The sequence below is a fragment of the Symphalangus syndactylus genome, chromosome 8 (assembly GCF_028878055.3).
Source record: "Symphalangus syndactylus isolate Jambi chromosome 8, NHGRI_mSymSyn1-v2.1_pri, whole genome shotgun sequence".
Classification (NCBI taxonomy): Eukaryota; Metazoa; Chordata; class Mammalia; order Primates; family Hylobatidae; genus Symphalangus; species Symphalangus syndactylus.
This window is the reverse complement of record NC_072430.2, coordinates 16,113,145-16,134,652: the sequence shown is the minus strand read 5'-3', so window position 1 is coordinate 16,134,652 and position 21,508 is coordinate 16,113,145. Positions and strand designations below refer to the sequence as shown.

General features: G+C 33.7%; 1 long non-coding RNA gene and 7 other non-coding genes across 8 annotated transcripts in view; all 8 read left to right on the top strand.

The window, feature by feature from the left end:
• LOC129487440 (uncharacterized) overlaps positions 1-21,508 on the top strand; it is a 108,701-nt gene that overhangs the window by 37,667 nt on the left and 49,526 nt on the right. Inside the window, exons 5-10 of the long non-coding RNA XR_010122324.1 lie at positions 6,705-10,166; positions 11,558-11,634; positions 13,050-13,135; positions 15,442-15,506; positions 17,491-17,607; positions 19,697-19,779. This is a non-coding gene — a long non-coding RNA (uncharacterized lncRNA). The remainder of the gene's footprint in view (positions 1-6,704; positions 10,167-11,557; positions 11,635-13,049; positions 13,136-15,441; positions 15,507-17,490; positions 17,608-19,696; positions 19,780-21,508) is intronic.
• LOC129489004 (small nucleolar RNA SNORD113/SNORD114 family) lies at positions 3,033-3,104 on the top strand. The gene has a single exon (XR_008659832.1). It is a non-coding gene; the product is annotated as a small nucleolar RNA SNORD113/SNORD114 family (small nucleolar RNA).
• Positions 9,191-9,265, top strand: LOC129489012 (small nucleolar RNA SNORD113/SNORD114 family). The gene has a single exon (XR_008659838.1). It is a non-coding gene; the product is annotated as a small nucleolar RNA SNORD113/SNORD114 family (small nucleolar RNA).
• On the top strand, positions 10,865-10,942 carry LOC129489009 (small nucleolar RNA SNORD113/SNORD114 family). Its single transcript, XR_008659836.1, has one exon. It is a non-coding gene; the product is annotated as a small nucleolar RNA SNORD113/SNORD114 family (small nucleolar RNA).
• LOC129489010 (small nucleolar RNA SNORD113/SNORD114 family) lies at positions 12,236-12,310 on the top strand. The gene has a single exon (XR_008659837.1). It is a non-coding gene; the product is annotated as a small nucleolar RNA SNORD113/SNORD114 family (small nucleolar RNA).
• Positions 13,811-13,887, top strand: LOC129489000 (small nucleolar RNA SNORD113/SNORD114 family). Its single transcript, XR_008659829.1, has one exon. It is a non-coding gene; the product is annotated as a small nucleolar RNA SNORD113/SNORD114 family (small nucleolar RNA).
• On the top strand, positions 16,133-16,206 carry LOC129489003 (small nucleolar RNA SNORD113/SNORD114 family). The gene has a single exon (XR_008659831.1). It is a non-coding gene; the product is annotated as a small nucleolar RNA SNORD113/SNORD114 family (small nucleolar RNA).
• Positions 18,338-18,409, top strand: LOC129489007 (small nucleolar RNA SNORD113/SNORD114 family). The gene has a single exon (XR_008659834.1). It is a non-coding gene; the product is annotated as a small nucleolar RNA SNORD113/SNORD114 family (small nucleolar RNA).

Here is a 21,508-nt window from a genome sequence, read left to right as displayed (position 1 = left end):
AAACAATGCATAAAGTATGTCAAGTATAGCCTATCATTAGTATTCTGAGCTGTAGGAATCAAAGATTTTTATTAGATTCTGTAACTCAGAGGTTTATTAGAAAAAAGAAACTAGTTATTTCTTCTGTGGGAAAGGGGCTTACAGCAAATGTTAGGAATAGCCAAAGATCTGATTCTCAATTCTTCATGCCTGTGAACTGGATGAGAAGTGAACCAATGCAAGAATAAAGATGTAGAAATTACTGATGGCTAATTATGCAAGTCTGTAATGAAACGAGGACTATTACTAATTATTGTTATTTTCAGAATCACTGAGTTTCATAACATAAGTAGATTAAGCGTCCCTTACTATTTTCCATAAAAGACATATCTAATTTCACGAGAGTCCCTGTTGTAATTTTGGATTGATGTTGGGTTGTCGGTTTTATTTAGAAAAGAAACAAATCATTTACATGAAAGGTAATAGTTCCAATAATCGCCTAATTGAAAGAAGGCCAGGTGTGGACTAATATTGAGAATATGATCGTAGGTATTATTAATCCAATTCTGTTCACTGAACATTATTTAAAAAAACAAAAATGATCTAGCCATTTGTATTTTTGGGCAGTGAGCATACAAACAGATATTAGTCAGTGTTCTTGTCCAGTGTCTTGGCTTTTATTCATTTTGATGTATTGTAAAAAGTGAATGAATAAATGAGTTTGCGTTTCAATTATTTAAAAGAATATGGACGATTGGCCAAAGTGTCGTCAAACAAAAATAACAATTAACCCATTTTTAAAGATGAAAAATAAAAGAAATAAAAGAAATCTACATGGATCCCACTTTGGACAAAGTGCAAATGTCAACAGTTGCATGAAATAGTATTTCACTTCTGGATTATTGTTTGGTTTTATTCTTTTTTTAAAAAAAATGAATAAATGATCAAATTATTTTGGGGGTAATTAAGTGAAAGAAAGAACACAAGTGAGTCAGTAAACGCTTAAATTAAGGTAAATCTTGGATAATTGCTTCATGGCACACTCTCAGAAATGCTCAAATATGGTGCCTTAAAAAAGATTAATGAGGTTTGGATGTTGATGTGGCTAGGGAGTATACAGATAGATAGTTGTTAATGGTTACATTTATTATTCTTGCGTTGGGTGGATTTAAGGGTTCATTATATTAAGAATTAAACAGTAGGTAAATTCATACATAAAAGGTATGGTTATTCATGAGTCAATAATGAGAATGTGTTAGGAACCAAGGTTTATGATTAATCTAAAATAATTTCTAAAAGTAATTAAGTCTTTGCTGTTTCATTCTTTCTAAAATGTGTATTTTCCTTCACACAATGAACATGCCACAGCTAATTATTCAATAAGAATAAAGATATTGGTGTTTTGCCTCTGTGGTTAAGGAGCTCAGAGACTGTTGTAGATAATAGTTCAAGTTCATGTCCTGGGTTTAAGTGGCTTGTTCATCACTAAATTATGTTAGAAGAATAAACGGCTAAATATATACATATATAAAAAGCATACCATACAAGAAGCAATAATGGAAGTCAACCAAGGTTTATGATTAGTCTAATTCAGCCCAACTTAGGTCCATTACAAATGATGGAGGGCTTTGATTAATTTTCAGAGGTTTTTAATATTGTATTTTGTTTTGTGCCGTGGTTGATTTACACACATTTCTTTAAAGTTAAAGATCAAGGCTATTCACTCCTCTAGGGAGAAGCAGATAGGAAAAGGCAGATAGTGTCAGCGTCCTCATCGTGAGTTAAGATGGTGGTTCACAGTTGTTCATTCTATTGTATTATTATCTTTTGCTGTGTAATGAATTACTGAACTATTTAATGGATTAAAACAACAATAAACATTTGTTATTTCTCATGGTTTCTACGTGGCAGGAATCCAGGAGAGGCTTACTGGGGGCAGTTTTGGCTTAGGGTTTCTTGTGAAGTTGCAGGCAAGATGTCAGGTGGAGTTGCAGTCATCTGAAAGCTTGATTGTGCTAGACAGTCTGCTTCACTTACATGGCTGGAAAGTTGGTGCTGATTGTGGGAAGCTACAGTTTCCAATAAGGAACATGTGTTATGAACCAAAGTAATGATTACTCCGGTTATACTCTAATGTTGTCCAGATAAATAGAGCTCCAGGTTGCCCCTGCTTTGGGTGAAGCACACATTGAAATTTCCATGGAGTAATTCTTTAGAAAAACAGATATGTAATTTATTCCATGCATAATTGTATATATGAGTAAATAAGCAAATCACTAGACATGTAAATCAGAAAGATTCTGCGTCAATGATGAGAATATGCCATAAAACAAAGGTTTACATTTATCTAGTTTTGCACAAGTGAGATCCAGTAAAAGTGATCACCTATCTGTTAAATTTATGGATAGGGAGTATGTAGACAGATATTTATGATAGATATGGCTCTTATTCTCATGTTGACATTCATTGTATTATTTAAAAGCCCAAACAGTTTCTTCACAAATAGACTTTTCCTCAGGACTGCTTGAGTATCCTCACAACATGGCAGTTGATGTGCCCTAGAGCAATCAATCTAAGACAGAGAAAGGTGGAACCCTCAATGTATTTTATAATCTAGCTCCAGAAGTCATACACCATCATTTCCACAGTATTCTATTGGTAATACAGGCAGTCATGATTTAATATGGAAAGAAGCTATACAAGGCTATGGATACCAGGAGACATGGGCCTTGGGAGCCATTTGGAGGCTGGCTACCTCATGTACTATCTTTAAAATATGGACAAATTAAATAAAAGAAAGTCTGGATGAAATATTAATGTGAGATTGGTATAAAGCAAGGAAGTGTAGTTAATTATTTGTATAATGCTTAGATCCATTCTAAAAGAATGCAATATCACCTCTATGGAAAATAAGCTTATAGATCTCAGTAATATTCAAGGATCTTGTTCTTAGATTTTTTTGATTTGTGTCTATTGGCTTTGTTGTTAGTGACTCAATGAGTGAAACAATAAACAAAGGTATGAATGAATGAGTAAAAAAGGAATGCTAGGCCTGGACCAATGATGAGTATTCTGGGGTGTCTGAATCAATGATTTTGATTAAACCCTGTAACTCTGAGGTCCACTACAAGAGGAGACCTAGTTAACACCTATATGGTAAATGATATTATAGTAGAAGTTAAAATTATTTGGGATTTTGTTCTTAGGCAGTTGAAGTTCATAGGTGTGGATTGTATTACTAGAAAAGATTTAGTAAATGAAAAATGAAACAAATATGTAAGTAAAGGAAGACAAGTAGAGCCATATGTTGCCTAATTATGAGAATGTATAATGTATTTATTATTATTAACACACTTCTGAAGCACCCAGTTTCAACATAAATTGATTAAATCTGATACCTATTTGGGTAAGGAATATATATAGAGAGAGATAAGTACCTAGAAATCAGTATTGTTTGTCCTGCATTATTTAGATGGTGCTGTTTCTTAATGAACACAAGAAAATATGATCTAGTCTGGGAGTAAGGAGCAAATGACAGGTGTTAATGCCATTCATATTTCTGATGCAGTCTGTATGTTCACAGATATTGATGATATCATGAGTGAATGTATACACAGGAGTGAATGTATTCAGTTATTTGAGGAAGGTAAAGCAGTGTTTCTTGACTGTGGCTCTATTGACATTTTGTGTAATTCTCTATGATGCAGGATTGTCTTGTATATTGTAGGACGTGTAGTAACTTCATTGGCTTCTACTCAGTAGATGCCAATGTTGACCCTCCTCCCAGTGTGACAATCAAACATTTCTTCAGACTTTGGCAAATTTCATCTGTGGGGAGCAACATTATCCCCAGTTGAGAACCACTGAGGTACAACATGGACTGAAGAGAAGCATGTGTTAAAAAAGTGTGAATTATTTATCCTGCAGTATCTTACTGATGTTCAGATAAAGAAAAAGCAAAAGACCTAAAACTAGGCTCTTCCCACACGGGGTCAGGTTCATGTGTGTAATTGCATAATTATATGTGTATAATTACAATTCTGGGTTGTTGATGGGCTGATCATACTGTATTTTCTCTGAAAAAACAAATAATTGTTATGAATACTTACTAAATGAATAAGTGAAACAACAAATGAATAAAGAAATACATAAAGGAGAGTCTAGCATGGACTATTTTGGTGAAAATTTACCATAAAAAAGTGGTTAAATTTACCTAATTCTGTACTGTATAAATGAGTCCATTATTGGAAATAAAGTTCTAGATTTTTACCATCTGGATAGAAAACACGTAGATGGATACTTGTAATAGCTTTTATTCTTGTGTTGGGTGCCAGATAAATCATTAAATAATATTCCAGGCCATTCTTGGGCCACTGATTAAAATATGGTGTGAATAAGAGTTTATAATTAATGTAGTACAGTCCTACAAATGTCCCTTGAAAGATTTAAATGCATGTAGGCTGTTCTTCTTTAAATCTGCTCTTACTTTACACAATAGATGCACCATACCTGATTTAATTATTTTTCAGTGGTGAAAATTATGGCTCTTACTTCTGTGGGTAAAAAGTGTAGGAATGGATTTAAGTTAATTTTTATATTCTTGATTTGTGTAGGGTTGTTCATGCTTTTTATTATTTTAGAGAAATAAATGGGCACATATTTAAATAAAGTAAAAAAACTCTGTGCTGAGATCGCGCCACTGTACTCCAGCCTCGGGAACAGAGTGAGACTCCGTCTCAAAAAAAAAAAAAAAAAAAAAAAGCTCTGTGCATTGCCCAGTGATAGAAATGATTGTAAACAATAACAAAATTCTATTTCCATTTGACACAACTGAGAACATTAAAGAAAATAAGTTAGAGGGTTTTTAAATGACTTTTAGAGTTGAGGATTATTCCATTTTATTTTTGCACCACAGCTAACTTATATTTCCTCAAGTGACCTAATCTGTTGAACATATATATATATATATATATATATATTTTTTTTTTTTTATTTTTTTCTTTTTTCTTTTTTCTTTTGAGACAGAGTCTCTCTCTGTCACCAGGCTGGAGTGCAGTGGTGCGATCTTGGCTCACTGCAATCTCCGCCTCTTGGGTTCAAGCGATTCTCCTGCCTCAGCCTCCCGAGTAGCTGGGACTACAGACACGCGCCACCATGCCCAGCTAATTTTTGTATTTGTAGTGGAGACAAGGTTTCACCATGTTGGCCAGGATGGTCTCGATCTCTTGACCTCGTGATACGCCTGCCTTGGCCTCCCAAAGTGCTGAGATTACAGGCGTGAGCCACTGTGCCCAGCCAATCTTGTTTAAAGGCAACACATAGACAATGGTTTATATTGTCAGTGTTCCTATTGTGGGGTAAGATGGTGTGCTCGTGGTCATTTATTGTGCCACATTTAAAATACGGACAAATTAGGCCGGGCACTATGGCTCACATCTGTAATATCAGCATTTTGGGAGGCTGAGGCATGCGGATCACCCGAGGTCGGGTTGCCCAGGCTGGAGTGCAGTGGTGCGATCTCAGCTCACTGCAACCTCCGCCTCCTGGGTTCAAGTGTTCTCCTGCCTCAGCCTCCTGAGTAGCTGGGATTACAGGCACACGCTGCCACGCCTGGCTAATTTTTTGTATTTTAGTAGAGACAAGGTTTCACCGTCTTGAACTCCTGAGCTCAGATAATCTGTCCGCCTGGGCCTCCCAAAGTGTTGGAATTACAGGGGTGAGCCACCGCGCCTATAGTTTTCGGTTCACAGCAAAATTGAGCAGAAGGTACAGAGAGTATTTCCCATATGCCCTTTGTCCTTCTGCATATATAGCCTCCCCCATTATCAACACCTAGAAAATATTCCATTTTCTAGGTTTACCACAGTTGATTTATCCATTCACCTACTGAAGGATATCTTGGTTTCTTCCAAGTTTTGGCAATTATGAAAAAAGCTGGTACAAACGTGTGTGTGCAGGGTTTTGTGTGGATATTATTTTTCAACTATGGGTAAATACCAAGGTGCATGATTGCTGGATTGTTTGGTAAAACTATGTTTAGTTGTAGAAGAAACTGCCAAACTGTCTTCCAATGTAATTGTGTTGATTTTGCATTCCTACCAGCAATGAATGAGAGTTCCTGTGACTCCACATTTTTGCCATCATTTGGTGTTGTTAGTGTTCTGAATTTTGGTCATTTTAATAGGTGTGTGGTCGTATCTCGTTTTAATTTGCATTTTCCCAATAATATATGATGTGGAGCACCTTTTCATGTGATTATTTGCCACCTGTATATCTTTGTTGGTGAGGTGTCTGTTAAGGTCTTTGGCCCATTTTAAAATCTGATCACTTTCTTATTGTTGAGTGTTTTTGTTTGTTTGTTTGTTTTTGAGACGGAGTCTCACTCTGTTCCCAGGTTAATCTCGGCTCACTGCAACCACCACTTCCCGGGTTCAAGCGATTCTCCTCCCTCAGCCTCCCAAGTAGCTGAGACTACAAGTGCCCGTCACCATGCCCAGCTAATTTTTGTATTTTTAGTAGAGACGGGGTTTCACCATGTTGGCCAGGATGGTCTCGATCTCTTGACCTAGTGATCTGCCCACCTTGGCGTCCCAAAGGGCTGGGAGCCACCATGCCCAGCCTATTGTTGAGTTTTAAGAGCATTTTGTTTAATAGTGCCTTATCCAATATGTCTTTTGCAAATATCTTCTCCTAATTTGTTGCTTGTCTTTTCATTTCCTTGACAGTTTCTTTATGGAGCAGAAATTTTGAAAGTTCAAAGATCAGTTGATGATATTTATGTGAGTCTATTTCTGGGCTTTCTATTCTGTTCCATTGATCTATTTGTCTGTTCTTTTGCCAGTACCACACTGTCTATTACTGTAGCTTTGCAGTAAGTTTTGAATATGGGTATTGCCAGTCTTCCAACTTTGTTCTTCTCTTCAATATTGTGTTGGTGATTCTGGGTCTTTTGCCTCTCCATATAAACTTTAGGATAGTTTTATCAACATCCACAAAATAACTTGCTGGGGTTTTTATTGGGATTGCATTGAATCAAGCTGGGAAGAACTGACATCTTGACAATATTGGGCTTTCCTATCCATAACCTCCATAACTTTTTCCGCAATGGCTGTATTAAATTACATTCCTACCAACAATATAGAAGAGTTCCCTTTTCTCTGCATCCTTGCCATCATTTGTTACCTTTCATTTTTTTGATGAAAGCCATTCTAAAAGATAAGAGATGATATCTCATTGTGATTTTGTGTTTCCCTAGTGATTACAGTGACTGATAATTTTTTTATATATCTGTTGGCCATTAGTATGTCTTCTTTGGGAAAATATCTGTCCAAATCCTGTGTCTATTTTTAAATTGGGTTTTCTTGCTATTGAATTGTTTGTGTTCCTTATATATTTTGCATATTAACCCCTATGAGATGTATGGTTTGCAGATTTGTTTTCCTGGCCTGGAAGTTGTCTCTTCATTTTGTTAATTGTTTCCTTTGCTGGGCATAAGGTTTTTAATTTGATGACATTCTACTTGTCTATTTCTACTTTTGTTTGTGTTTTTGGGGTCTTATTAAAAAATTATTGTCTAGACCAATGTTGTGGAGCTTTTCCTCTAGTAGTTTTATAGTTTCAGATTTTATGTTGAAGTTTTTAATCCATTTTGAGTTGATTTTTGTATATTGGGTGAGATAAGGATCTAATTTCATTTTGCAAGTTGATAACCGGTTTTCCCAAAACCATTTATTGAAGATACTGTCTTTCTCCCATTGTGTTCTCTTGGCACCTTTGTCCAAAATCAATTGATTGTAAATGTGTGAGTTTATTTATGAACATTTAATTCTGCTCCATTGGCTGATGTGTCTGTTTTTATGCCAGTATTATGCTGTTTTGATTATAATCACTTTATAATCTATTTTGAAGTCAGGGATTGTAATGCCTCCAGCTTTGTTCTTTTTGCTCAAGATTTTTTGTATGTGGCTATTCAGTGTCTTTTTGTGGTTCTATATGGATTTAAGGATTTTTTCCCCCTATTTCTATGAAAAATGACATTGGAATTTTAATAGGAATGGAATTGAACCTGTAGATGGGTTTAGGTAGCATACATTTTAACAGTCTTAGTTCTTTCAACCCTTGAACACAGGGTATATTTCCATTTATTTGTGTTTTCTTCAATTTCTTTCACTAGTGTTTTATAGATTTCAGCATACAGGTCTTTCAACATCTTGGTTAAATTTAGACAATATTTTTGGTGCTATTGTAAATGGGCTTTTTTTCTTCATTTCCTTTTAAGTTAATTGCCTATTGGCATATAGAGTCACTACTGAATTTTTTTGATAATTTTCTATCCTGCAATTTTACTGAAGTCATTTATCAGTTCTAACTGTTTTCTTTTGTGAGGTAGCTTGGATTTTCTGTATATAAAATCATGTCATCAGCAAATAGAGACAATCTCACCTCTTCTTTTCCTATAAAGATGCCTTTTATTTCTTCTTGTTCTTCTAGGATAAGTCTACTTTTCTTCCACGTAACAACCACAGGATATATGACATTCATTTTCTAAGAAACAAAATCTTGGCAGTTAGATCCGTGGGGTAAAGAATATAGATACTAATGTAAGTTAACACCTCAAGTTCATGTCCTTGATTTGGATGCTTTGTTCGGGAGTGTTTAGTGGTATTTCAAAGGAATCAACATCTGTAACAGAAATTAAAATAACCAGGAATGGACCAGTGATGGAAATGTGTTCTGAAAATATGTTTAATATAATTTGGCACAACTGAAGTGATAAAAATATAGTAGCTAGACCATTTATATTCACAATTATTTAACATTGTATCTAATTTTCTACCTCAAATTATTTAATCTTTTCCATATTGGTATGGTCCTGGCCGATAACTCTTTGTGTGGCAGCCTGAGAGAATATGGAAGACATTGTCAGTGCTGGAAGATGGTGGTTTTATCACTTTTCATTGCACTATCTTTAAAACATGGGCAAATTGGCTAAAAGAAGACTACAGAAGAAATAATGGTGATTGTGAATTTGGTATGAAGCATGGATGTTAATTAATCACACATGTTCTCTGAGGTCCATTGTAAAAGGAGACCTAGTCTTTAGGGAGAGAGCCACTAATGGGGATATCTTATTCCTATAATTTTGTGGTTATATTATTATTCATGAACCAATGAATAATAAATGAATGATCTAAAGGAAGAAAAACGTGCTTGGACCAATGATGAGTACCATGGGGTATCTGAAACAGGATTTTTGATTAAACCCATATGCAATTCTGAGGTCCATTACAAAGAGACACGTATTATTCCTTTTTGGGAAGTGAGCCTATGGTACCTTTTCCTTGGACTTCGTGGTTCTTGGGGATGGATTGCATTTTTGTTATAAAATCAGCCCACGAATTAAAAATTTATCAATGAGTAAAACAAAAAGCATAAGTCATGTACTTATTATCAGTGAATGTAATGAAACATGAATTATTATTAAAACTTATCTGAGACTCCCAATAAATTAATACCCAAGGCTTCTACCACTCTGGTAAGGAGCATATGGTCATTTGTATCCAAGAGTCAAAGTTTTTGTTCTGTGTTGGTGGTGGGTTGCTGACTATTTCATTAAGAAAATTAAGCATCTTAAGTGGTGAAATAACCACTTAATTGAGACCAAGCAGAGACCAATGATGAGTGTATTAATCTATTTTTAATGGATTTTTATTAAACAAATAAAAAAGAAACATAGTCTATTCTTTCTGAGGGCAATGACTCTAGACAGATGTAAATATTCTTCAGTGTTCTTGTCCAGTGCTGTGAGAGCACAGATACTGATGTCTTTTGTATATGAGAAGGAAGGTGCACTTTTATGTCTCAGTTTATATTTTAGAGTCAGCAAACCATGGACCAATTAGGAACAAATGTTATGAGAATGCCGATTCTTGTTTTTTTTCATGATAGACATTCTAAGAAAAACTCTAGGCTCTTTCATTGTTTTTGGGATACATACATGGTCCTTTCCAAGTAGTTTCTTAGAAAAATGTTTTTAAAAAGAGGCTTTTAAAAAGAGCCTTTTAAAATGTTTTTAAAACAAGACTTTATTTTTCTCTATAGAATGAAAACCATGTAGCTGGTTTTATTATTCTCTAATCACGAAGACCATTATTGTTATTTGTGGACTAACGAGCAGAAAGACTGATGTAAGTAAACATCAAATTGATGTTTTGGGCTTGGATGGTATTCATTCATGGGAACCCACTACATTATTTGGATAAAATAAATGGTTAAATAACACATGAAATTAAGGAATGCCAGTCATGGACCTATGATTGTAATGTGTCATCAACAAAATTTTATGATTAATTCAACCCAACCTAACTGAAGACCATTGTTAAATAAATGAAGAGCATTTCATATGTTGTCATAGTAATTTAAATTCCCATTTAATGTTTTTGCTATAGTTGCTTAACATATTCCTTCACTGACAGACATTTAAGTTGTTGACTTTTTGAGGTAGAGGTACCTTGGGAGATATCATATATTAATTTGCTCAATTGTGGGCTCACATGGTAGGTCCATGGTTTGCAATCACATTAATGAGTAGACAAATCAAGTGGAAGAGAAGCTGGTAGACACCAGTCGTAAGTATGAGATTTAAATGCAGCAGAGTCACTGATGAATCTCTATGTGTAAACTTGAGGTTCATCACGAAATATGATTTAGTCTATTTGTTCTGCGTGAGAGGGAGTAATGAACAGATCTTGGTTCTGTTAAAGCCTTTTGTTCTCAGCTTTGTGTCATTAAGGGATATTGATCATATAATTATTATTCCTGAAACCATGAATGACTGAGTCAGTTCAACAAGGTATAAATGAATGAAGAAATAGAATGCCTAGCCTGGATCAATGATGAGTATTGGTGGAGGTGTCTGAATCAACACTTTTGATTAAGCCCTCTGTGTAACTCTGAGATCTGTTATTGAATGAGAACCAGCCAACATTCTCTGTAGAAATTACCTAATAGAAGTTAGGAAAATTCAATAAAACTTGTTCCTGAGCTTTTGCAGTTCAAAGATATGGAATGTATTATTTTAAGTGAATTCAATGCATAACTAGAGAAATGTGTATACATGAGAGAAGATTAACAGGCCTACTTATGGAACTATTCGAGTACAATGAAAAAGTATTATAAATATTAACACTGGCAATAAAACAAGTATAATTATTAATCTGAGGTAAAATCCTATTATATGGAACATATTGTATCTGCAGTTGAGACAATTTTTTGCTTTTTATAGTTTGCTTTTTTTTAATTAAGAAAGGGGAAAGTGTTTGCATCAGCCAGAAATCCATTAAGTAATATCTACTTAACAGATTTTTATATAGACAAATATTCATAATCATTATAGATCTTATTCTTGGGCTAGGTGGTGCATTCAGTAGTGTCTATTATACTATTTAAAACTAAAAGTTCAATACTGGCCTGAACAAATTGCATTTTTGAGCCAAGGTTTATCGTTATCTAGTTCTGCTTGACTAACATCCATCGAGAAAACCCTGTATCTATTCTAAATCTGCCTTTTTCTCTCCAGAATGGACATAGGCCAGCTGATTTAATAATTTAAGAAAGAACTGTTATCCTGAGTAAGGAGCATAGAGACAAATATAAGTAAGTTCCTTATTTCAAGTTCTTTCTTTGAATCGTTTGCTTTTGGGTGTTAGCTAAAGGATTTCAAAGGAATCAATGTCTACATACATGAAATAAATAAAACACCCCAAATGGACCAATGATGCGAATGTGTAATGAACCATGAATTATGTTTAATCTAAATCGTCACAACTGAGGTGACTGTAAAAGAAGACAAAAGTTAACTTATTCTCAGAGCAGCTCAACATTATTCTTTATTTCATGCCATGGTTATTTTACACATTCCCTTATGGGTAGAGATCCTGGCTGACATCGTTTTGGGGCAGCGCATAAGAATATGGAAATAGGTGATTTCGTTGTTTTTTATCGGACTATCTTTGACATATATATGAATTAAATAGAAGTGGGCTATATCAGAACGAATGCTGAATGTGAATTGAGAGCATGCAGGGGCGTTGACCAATTCACATGTGCACCTTTACGTGTCATGGCCTAAGAAATGTAGTCTGTAGCTCTATGGGCCAAGAGCCTAAAATTTAATGATCTTGTTTTGGGGATTTTTGATTGTATCATTATTTGTGAGTCAATAGGTTAATGAATAGATGAAAAAAAATGCACATCATGGACCAGTGATGAATGTCATGGGGTTTCTGAAACAACAATTTTGATTAAACCCATCTGCAACTCTGAGGTCCATTACAAAGAGACACCTCTTTATTCTTGGTGGGAAATGAGTCTATAGAACCTTGTTCATGGGCCTTTTGTGGTTTGAGGGTATGAATTACATTATTATAATAAACTTAGTCCATGAATATGCAATTTTATCAATGAATGAAGAATAAGAAAGGTATGCATGCAGTTACCTATTAAGGCATGTAATGCAACATGGATTATTATTGAAACAATTTTGAGATTCTTAGTCCCAATAAATTAGTAGTTAAGGCTCTTATCATTTTGGTAAGGAGCATATGGTCATCTGTGCACAAGACTGAATGTTTTTGTTCTGTGTTGAGGCAGGTTGCTGGTTGATCATTTTATTAAGGAAAAGGAAATACATTTACATAAATAAATAGTTGACTGAGTAACTGTAATTGAGAGAGGGAGAGCATGGAACGATGATGAGATCTATATACAACCGCACTCATGATTAATTCAATGTTTTATGGAATTTTACTTAAGCAAACAAACAAGTTTGGTACTAGATTCACAGTGTTTCTTATTATCTAAAACAAAAAATTTTATGGTGAGAGGTATTTCATCTTGACAAAAACAATTTATGTAAGTTAATAAATGGAAAGAAGTGCTCTTTCTTCTCAAGTGTTCAGCATAGGGTACAAAACAAGGTTTATGATTGTTTGCTACACAGCTATGATTCATTTTAAAGAGCAAAACGTATAGTATTTGATTCTTTTTAAAATTTGCATTTTATGCTGCAGAATGAACGCACTCTACCTGATTTAATTATAGTCTTCTGGTGAAGATCTTGCTGTTATCTCTGTGAATCAGGAGAGAAGAGATCGATGTAAGTAAAAATCAAACTTTATGTTCTTGCTTGGGAAATTTGATCAAGTTTATTCATTGAATTATTTCAAAGGAATAAAAGGCTACATACATAAATGAGTCAAAGGTGGTTATGCATGGACCAATGGTAGAAATGTGTTATGAATTAAGAATTATGATTAATCCATTTCAGCACAACCAAATTCATTAGGACAAAAAGTTGAAAGGTGTTTCTGTCATTTTCAGAATGCCTAAATATACTGTTTTTGTACCATAGTGGATTTAAACACTTCCCCATTGTGATTGTTATTGACTGTTAACTAATTGAGGGAAGAACATAAGAAAATGGAAAATCTTGCCTGTAGCTGTGGTATAACTTGGTGGTTATACCATGATATAACCATAGTAACTTCTTAAAAATATGGATGTTAAATGAAAAAAGCCCAACCATGCACTAATGGCTAATATGGAATTGACGTGGTGCAATTTGTGGAATGAATTAATTCACCTTTGCAATACTGAGGCTCATTACAGAGATAGCCAGTCCTCTAGTTCTGTGGAATATGAATCTTACAGACATAGTTACTTCTTCAAGGATCTTTGTGCCCTCTAATTCATGGATAGTGATTTTACTATTAGTGAATCAATGCCTAAATCAAGAACAGTATAATTGAATTAAAGCACAGAATACCAAGTCTGGATCAATGATGAGTATGCGTGGGGCATCTGAATCAAATATTCTGATTATACCCTGTCTGTATCTCTGAGGTCCACTGCATCTATGGGAAATGTGCTTGGAGAGAAAGTTAGACATATTCAAGGAATATGTTCTGGGTCCTTTTTGGTTAATGGGTATAGATTGTATTATAAGTAAATCAATGAATGAATAAAGAAAAATACAAATAAAGACAAGGCTTCATTTCGTTCAATTATGAAAGGAGCTAATGATGTTTTGAGTTTAAATAAGTCTTCTCGTTTGAGAGCATATAGATAGATATGCACTCAATGTTCTGAGTTAGTGTCAAGTTTCTAGTTGCATGTCTTGTTTGATTTAGAAAGGGATAAAACATATACGTAAATAATGTATTTAGTTTAATAATACTTAATATAATAAATATTAGGCAATAAAATTAATATTCATGTTCAATAATAACAATATTACAAATCATGCTAAATACATTCACATAAATTTGTATAATAAACAACAATTTAATATAATTAATAATAAACATTAAAATACTAATGATTAGGTTGTGAAATGTGGAGAAAGTCTAAGGATGAACATTGAAAATTTGAATGTAATAACTAAAAATCCTCTTACGTTTGCTCATTTTTATTTAAAAAGAAAAATGCAAATGCATTTTTATGACTTTTATGAGTAATAAGTGAATAAATAGATGCTAGTGTCATGAAGGGTTTTTGTCCACTGTCCTTTGAATTCATGAATAGTGGCACTATTATTATGAGTAAAAGAATCATTTTCTATCTCCACCCGTTATTTAAAAGAGGGCAAATCATGGACTAGTGAGAAGCATATGAAATGTATGAAGGGGTGTGATTAATCTTGTCTATCCTCTTGAAGTCTACTTAAACAGAAAAGGTCCAGGACCCTCCTTCCTTTGGAAGGGTTGTAAAGACCCACTCTCTAGACATATTTTGATATTAACATTTAAATGGAAATTAATTAAAAATAAAAATTCAGTTCCTCAATCGCACTAGCCACACCCCAAGCCACATGTCGCAAGTGACCACCGTTTCAGAATTGCCAATACAGAACATTTATATCACCGAGGAACGTTCCAACAGCGCATACAGGGCTAATACGAACAGTTGCAGGTAATAGTATTTAATTTTAGGTAGCAGGTGACTTCACCATTTTGAGTTTTCTTTAGAAAAGAGAGTAGATAATTAAATTATTTTTTGAGTTATTAAATAGATGAGTAAATAAACGAATCAGTAAATAGTTTGAATGAAAATAACTGTGGCCCACTGGTCACATTGTGTTATAAAACAACAATTTAAATTCATCCTATAGTGCAAAAGTTTTCCTCATTAAAAATATGTCTTCCCTTTATGCTAGGAATACCTAGGCAGATATTGAAAATTGCTCTTCTAGTGTTGGGTGGTAGATTCGAAAATGTTCATGATATTATTTCATGCTAAGAATTATGTCAACACATGAAAAAGAACTACTGTTGGGTTGATGATTAAAATTTGACACAAACCAATGTTTATGATCCATCTGGTAATGGAGAACTACCTTCTACTTAAAAATGGATTTTAAAATGTACACTTTTTATTCTTATAAAAATCTGCCTTTTCCTCCAGAAAGAATAGACGAGATTGGATTTGGTCATTTCCCCAAGGTGAAGAGCACGGGGATTTCTTCTGTGGTAAGGAGCAATGTTAGTAATGGAGTTTCTTTTGGTGGGTTATGCGATTGGTTCATGTGTGATTGTTGAAGGAAGGAACAAAAGGCCATATACACAAAAATAAAAACATCAAGTAACAACCAATAATAGGAATGTGTTGTAGGCCAAGGAGTAGGACTGACCCATTTCAGCACAATAGAGACTTATTTTTTAAAAAGGTAGAAGGAATTTAATTTTCAGAAATGTTTCGTATTTTGTAGTATTTCTGCACCATACTTGATTTAAGCATTTCCATATTGGAAGAGATTCAGGCTGTTAACTGTTCGGGGGAAGCTCTTGTAAGGTGAAACATGCTGTTTGTGTTCTAATGGGGGATACCATTGTGGATTTTCATTGTTCATTATACCACCTTTAAAATTAGGCAAATTAAATGAACATAGCCCAGTCATCGGCCATTCATGTTGATAGTACTGATCTGAAGCAAGATTTGTTGATTATTCCGTGTGTGGCACTGAGATCTAGTCTGACAGCTTTGTGGGAATTGAGCCTAGAGATATATTGTCGTGATATCCAGGATCTTTTTCTTAGAATTTGTGATTCATGGGAAAATGAAGGTATACATGAAAGAAGAAAAAGAGTGCCAAGCCTGGACCAATGATGAGATTGGAGGGTGTCTGAATCAAAAATTTTGATTAAAGCCATCTGTAACTCTGAGGTCCATTTTAAAAAGAGACCCCCATTTTTCCCTCTAGGGAAATGAGCTTATAACACAAGTTCAGAATATTCAGGTATCTTGATCATGGGTGTTCATAGTTTTTTGGTATAGATTGCATTTTATAAGTAAATCAATGCATAAATTTTGCATAAGTGGGTAAATATAGGCAGAGCTTGGCATTGGCCAATTATGAGAGTATGTAATGACGAATGGATTATTATTATTATATGCTTCGATAGCACTGAATTCCAGTGATATATATTGATAGAGGCTGTTGCCTTGTTTTGGAAGGAGTATGTGGACAGTTGTATGCAAGACACAAAGTAATTGTTTGATGTTGATGGTTGTTTACTGATTGGTTTTATTTAGATAAGGGAAAATTGCATAAATAAATAATAGATGAAAGTTATTTAATTGGAAATAAATCAGCATGTTTCAACTTGAGAATATTCCTTATGAAAAGTTATTATAAATCCAACTCTGTACTGAGTTTTATTAAAAACCAAAAAAAGCATCTAGTTTCTAAATCTTGTGGATAGCATAATGGACATATGGAGACATAATATTATTCAAGCTTCCTCTATAATGTAAGTAAATTCCTGTATATTGAATTGTTATATGTGAATAGAATATGTCCTTGTCACAATTAATTTTTTAAAAGAGGGCGTAACACAACTGAGTGAGAAATGAAAATGAAAGTTAATCTTTGTCTATACTACTGATGCTGTCTTTCTGGTTAGGTGTGGGAATATAGACATTGAACATGAAAAGCATTTCTGTTGTGGGTTCTTCATGAGTTTACTGCTGTGTGTGTGTGTGTGTGTGTGTGTGTGTTAGTATTTGTGAATGTATAATAAAATATTCCATGCGTCATAACATAAATGAACAAATCAAAACAATAAATGAATTAATATATAAGTAGGGTAAAGCATTTACCATTGGTGAAAATATGCCATGAATCATGAATTTAAATTCATCCATTTCTACACACGTTAAGTCCATTAAATAAAAAAGATGATCTAAGCGGTTGCCTGTGTGCGTAGGTGTCTATAGACAGATGTGTGCCATAGTCATAGTTTTTGTTTTGGGTGATGAATTTAAGTGTTTATTGTATTATTTAAAGTTAATAGTTAAATCAGGAAATAAAAATAAGTGCAGTTCTTGGGTCAATGATAAAAATGGGATTTGAATCAACTTTATGATTAATTTAATATCACACAACTAATGTCTTTTAAGTCAATCTAAATCTGTACTGTTCCTTCTTTTGAAAATTTGTATTCAACTCCACAGAATGAAGACCATGGTTGATTTAATCAGTCTCTGCTGATGAAGATCTTGGCTGTTACCTTTGTGTGTAAGGAAGCTAAAGACTTAAGTAAATAACAGTCAAAAAACTTGTCAATTAGGGTAAATTTTTCATTAATGTTCACTGAATTATTTAAAGTTAAGGCATATGTAGATCAAGAATATGAATGTGTTACGAAACTTAGATTATGGTTAGTCCAATTAAGCACAATTTTGGTTAAAAATAAGATGAAAGACATTTTATTCCTTTTTTACATCTGATTAATAATTCATCTTATTTTTGTACTGCATTTAATTTAAGATTTAAAATTACTAATCACTAATAAAATCTATGGCTGCACTGTTCAATGTCATTTCCTCTATCCACATGTGGCTATTTATATTTAAAATAATTAAAGGTACATGCACTTTTAAATGTAATTTCTTGGTTGCATTAGCCACATTTCTAGTGCTCAGTAGCTGTATGTTGCTATTGGTGACTGTATTGGAGAATGCAGTTACAGTACATTTACATTATATGCAAAGTCCTGTTAGCTCTTTAATGAGGGAGGAATGCATGGAAAGGTGGAAGATAAGTGGAATGAGATGGCTAGGAAGCAAGGATGTTCATTGATCTATACTTGCTTCACTGTGGGCCACTACAAAAGCAGATTTAGTCTATTGAGAAAAGGGCTAGTCTATGCGAAAACAGCCTGTAAACAGATCTTGGTTATATTCAAGGATATTGTTCTTGGATGCTAAAATAACAATGGGTATTGATTTTATTACTGCTACTGAATCAATGAATGGATCAATAAACAAAGGTATAAATGAAGGAAAAGATTGCTTATCCTGGATCAATGATGAGTACCCTGGGGTGTCTGAATCTTGGATTTTGATTAAACCCTATAACTCTGAGGTCCATTACAAAAAGAGTACTTTTCATTATGTCTATGGGAAATGAGCTTATTCCAGAAGCTAACAATAATCAGGATTTAGTTCTTGGGCTTCTGAGTATTGACTGTATTATTTTTAGTAAATAAGTACATGGATAAATCAAGAAAAGTGCTGTATAAATAAAAAAAATGGTTATTCCTGCTCCAAATATGAGAGTATATAAAATAATAGGAATCATTAGTAATACATTTCTGAAGCACTAAGTCCCAGTAAAATAAATTAATCAAAGCTGACCCTTTGGGTAAAGAGCATTTAGATAAATGAATGTGAGAGTCCATGTTGTTGTTCTGCTTTAGGGTGTTCATTTTTTTTTTTTTTTTTTTAAAGAAAAGGGCAAAATATTTACTTTAATTATTGCTTAAATTACTACCTAATTGAGAGAGGGTTTACACATGGATCTATCTTGAGAATATGTCAAATGACCAGTTATAATGAATTCTAATAATCTTCACTATTTAAATTCAGTTCCTCAGTTTAATTTATGAAAACAAGGAAAATGATCTGAATTTTCTGTCTAATGAGCATTTGGACAGGCATTGATATTGTCCAGTTTCTGTGAAGTCACAGATATAATGATTTTATTATAAATTTAAAAAGGAACAAATTAATGTCTCAATCAATTATTTAAAATAAGGCCAAATCATGGACCAATGAGGGCCAGGTATTATGGAACAAAAAGAGTGATTAATCCAGTTCCGTACAATGGCTCTCCAGTGTTGTCATTATTTCCATAAACACAGTTGAGGTAGGCTCTTGCATTTTTGGAATGGTGAATATGTTTGTATATTTGGATAGTATTTCCCTTTCAGTCTTGTTGGGGCAATTTCCTTAAAACACGGAATAGACAAATGCCTCCATGTGTAACTATTTAACTTTGTATGTATGTATGTATGCATGCATACACAATTGTTGAGAATGTACTCGAATCCATGATTCAGATTAGTTTAATTCTTTCTAGCAAGATTCATGTAGAAAGGAGATTTAACTCTTTCCTGGTTGAGTAGAAGGCAGATAAACAGGCAGACATGTTTAATAGTCACAGTTATTATTATTTTGCCTGGTGTTACTTACAGTAGTTAAATTTGCCTGGTGTTACTTACAGTAGTTAAATTTAAACCAATGGTTTATTTCTAATCAATAATTGTTGACTTGAACGGAATTAAAAAAAAAACCTAACTCTAGGCTGATCCGTTTCTCTCTCTCTCTCTTTCTCTCTCTCATCTACCTATTTTTATATTCACCTTGTACTCCACAGAATGGATGCGCAATGATTCAATTATTCTCCAACGGGGAAGATCATGGTTGTTGTCTGTTTGAGTAATGAGTGTAGAAACCTACGTAAGTAACAAAGTGATTGCTTTTGCTTTAGTGGTTGTTAGGAGAGTTAACTCTTGCTGGAAAGGAATAAATGACTACGTATACAAATAAAATGAATGAAGTTATATGTGAATCATTTGCACATCTATGGTCAGTTAAGGAGAAAAAAGCAAGACCTTCTTATTCATTTTAATAGTTAATTATTGAGTTAATTAATTAATGTAAAAATTAGTTATTCAATTTTATTTGAGTCACAGTTGATTTTAACCTCCCTCTAGAAAGACAGCTTAGTCACATTCCAAGACGGAGGATATTGTCAGTGTGGAGTGAAATGGTAGGTTCGTAGTTCTTTATTGTCACATCCTTAAACTATGGACAAGGTCAATGAGAGATGATCAAGCCTTGACCAGTTAAGAGTATAGGATTAATATGAAGCAGATATGGTCATTAATCTGCTAATCTGAAAAACTGAATCTATCACTCTCCTTCCTCTGTGAGAAATGACCTATGAAGAGATGTCAGGGTTGTCTGATTTCTTGTTATGGGGTTTTTGGGATTCATAGGAATTGATTATACTGTTAGTAAATCAATGAAACATGAGATAATGTGTAAATGAATGATGATAAAGAATACTAAATATGGACCAATGGTGGGTTTTTGTTGGGTATGAACCAAGGATTAAGATTAGTTCAAATATGCAGGAGTAATGTCCATTCCCAAGAGGGATAGTCTATTCCTCTTGTGGGAAATGAGCCCACAGACAATGTGGCAGTACTCATGGTATTTAAGTTTTAAAGATTTGATGGGTATTGATTATATTATTATAAATGTATCGATGATTGAATCAATGCACTAATGTAGAATGAAAGAAGAAAAGAATCTACTACGGGCATATAGAATGAAACAATAATTTTTTGTTTCTTTTTTACAACTTAATTTTATTTTAAGTTCTGGGGTATATGTGCAGGATGTGCAGGTTTGTTACCTAGGTAAATGTGTGTCATGGTGGTTTGCTGCACCTGTCAACCCATCACCTAGGTATTAAGCCCGGCGTGAATTTGCTATTCCAAAAAATATTTCTGCAACACTGACTTTCACTAGGACTTGATGAAGCATGTTATCCCTTTGGATGAGGAGAATATAGGCAATTTTTGTAATAGTCAGTGTTGTTGTTCAGGTTATAGAGTGAATTCATAGTTTTTCATTTTATTAAAAGAAAAAAGCTGTTAAATAAATAAGTAAAAGATTAACTTACTAACTAAACTAAAGAGGGCCAAACATTGACTGTTAAGAAGCCTGGGTTCCTTTTTATTTAACTGCTGTTCAGAAATACAAAGAATTTCAAGGCTCTGTCCACTTAGGGTATTTTATATGTAGACAGATGCAAACATTATATTTTAGCTCTTAGTTGTTGGTTTTCTTAACCTGTTCATTTTCTTTAGAAATGTGAATGATGATTAATTAATCCATAAGGAAGTACAGACGCAAATACATAGATACAGACATATGCAAACTGATGTATACATAAACAAGGGATACTGTAGACCATTGATGAAACTGTGCCGTGAAACAATCATTTAGATTAATTTCATTTAAATGCAATTCATTTAAAGGTAAACCTAAATTATTGTTATCTATGCGAGAGGGGCATAGAGACAACTATTCATTATATAGTTCTTTTTCTTGTATTTAGGAATGAGCTTTATTGTACTTATTAGTTTATTAAAACTTAACTTTGAGCTAGTCATAG